The sequence below is a fragment of the Phyllobates terribilis genome, unplaced genomic scaffold (genome assembly GCF_046119375.1).
Source record: "Phyllobates terribilis strain yellow unplaced genomic scaffold, ASM4611937v1 Scaffold_7__3_contigs__length_470593459, whole genome shotgun sequence".
Taxonomy (NCBI): domain Eukaryota; kingdom Metazoa; phylum Chordata; class Amphibia; order Anura; family Dendrobatidae; genus Phyllobates; species Phyllobates terribilis.
Window position 1 is genome coordinate 378578954 of NW_027362767.1, and position 2374 is coordinate 378581327.

Here is a 2374-nt window from a genome sequence, read left to right on the forward strand (position 1 = left end):
AGGGCCAAGTAGCCCAGGGTGCCGCCGTCCTAACGGTGCCCTTCACCTTCCAGGTGCCCCAGGCCTGGCCGCAAGGCCTGGGCAACCCGGGCGCCACCACCACCGCGCCCGCACCCGTAAAACCAAGGGTGCCGCGTCTGGGAGAGGACTTGTTCAGCCAGCTCACATGGCCGGACGGGTCTGAAGTAACAACCAGCTATAAGCAAAGAGCAGGAGGAAGACGCCGTTGAGTGCGGCAGAGCAGTGATGTAAATAGTTACCCGATCGGGGTATAAAGAAACTGTTGCTACATATATATAGTCCCCGTTGGGACCAGCTGAGTGAACTGTTTACCCGTTAACCCCTTCATCCTACAGGCTGAGGACTGTGAGCAGCCATTCCCTTCCCTCTAACTGGCCGAGGACTGAGAGCAGCCAACTTCCCCTGTAAATAGTTGCGCGTCCTAAAGCGCCCCCTACCGGTTTTATAGAAAACCAGTTTTTCTAAGAGACTGTCGTACTTTTCCCGGACACACGTTGCACAGTGTCCGGAGGAGGAACCAGAAACAAGAGACGACGAGAATGTTATATGAAAAGTTTTATATATATATATAATGTTTTATATGTTTTATATGTTTATATGAAAATTTTGTATGTTTTGGTGTTGTTTTGTCTTACAGCCCGAGGACGTGCTGTGATTTACCAGGGGGGAATGTAGCACCCTGAGGATTCGGCTGCTACAGGGGTATTGCACCTCAACCCAGAGGTGTGATATTCCACTCCCGGGTAAGGAAGGAGTGTGGAACTGAGCTCGGTAGGCTGCATGCACTACACACATCCCATTTCCGAGGAACAGGCCGACGGTACTCCCACTTAGAAATGTGCAGGTACGACCGAGTCTGTTCCTGGCTGGAGTGGGAGGGGGGTGGAACATCCCAAGTAGTGTAGGGGCAGATAGGGGGAGCAGCCTGGGTAAAGATAGGAGCTCATTGGGTGCTGGTCACCTGAGCTCACACATAGAGGGATATATAAGGTGGGCACCAACTAGAATCAGGGTCAGTCTGTCAGAATCAGGAAGAGGAGCAGAGCAGAGCCCTAGAGAGAGAGAGAGTGGAGCAGAGAAAGAGAGACCCAGAGGGGGAAGCAGAAGAGAGGACTCCAAGATCCCAAATTAAAACAACGGGTGAAGAGCCGGCATCAGGGTACCGGAACCCAAGCTGGTGGGGGCAGAAACACACCCCAGCCAGAGACCGGAGGCCGTGGGCAGCGTCTGCCACGGCCACCCACCACATCCACCCCGAAGGCATACCACGCGGAGGGTCAGGGAACCCAAGGCCAAGGGTCACCCAACAGAAGGCCCGAGGGAGCTGGACCTGGGTGGATCACTAGTGGGGACGGCCAGAGAAAGGACAGAAGGAGAGCTCAGGGTCACGCTCCGGACTCGCTTGGGGGTTGGCTGGATCCAGGACCTGGTGGACGCAGCACGGCTCGGGTGGTCACTAGCAGCTGGAGTGACCGGAACATCAGCAGTGAGTAAATACCCTAAACTGCACAACCCGACTCTGTCTTCCTTTAACATCTATGCTGCACCACCACAACCCCCATCCTCTGCACCTGACCCCCTGAGGCTATACCCCACCCGTTGGGGGTTATACCATCAAAAGCTGCACCTACACCATCAGCCTCAGCGGACCCTGCTGCAGCGGCGGCCATAGTGACCGCAATACAACGGGTGGCGTAGTCGACACAAAAGAACTTTAGTAACATCTGTAGAACTGCCACATCACACTGAGCTTGACGCCCTGGGCACGGGACCGGGTCACAGCCGCTCGGAGACTACAACCCCCCCATCTGATCCGGTGCCGGGTATTCCCCTCAAAAAGGAATATGTCCCAGGGGGCGCGTCATATATATATATATATATATATATATATATTACAAAAAGATTAATGGGACATCATGAAACAGTACTACATTCTCTGCAATCGAAGTACGGGGTGGGCCTAAAAGAGGTTAACACACTGCAAATCTCAGCTAACAAGGTTTGTTAACCAAATAAGCTATAGGGCCAACGGGGCAGTCAAATGAGTCCACAGCGGCAGCTAATGACATCCCGTTAATTCCAGGATTTTGTATAGGACAGGACATACAGACAGTATGACTACACAGCTGGCCAGAGCCGTCTGTCTGGGGAACAGGTAGTAGGACACCTGTGTGGTCGGGGTGAACTATTATAGAATAGAAAAACCCTTTTAAAAACGAACTGTCCCATCACATAGCCCCTACTCCTCCTTTTTTTGTGTCGGTCGGATGGATTTGCATGGGAAGGAAGAGCCGTTTTCTCTGTGTATGTGACAAGAGACTCTCAGCTTCATATGCAAACTTCTGGGACATTC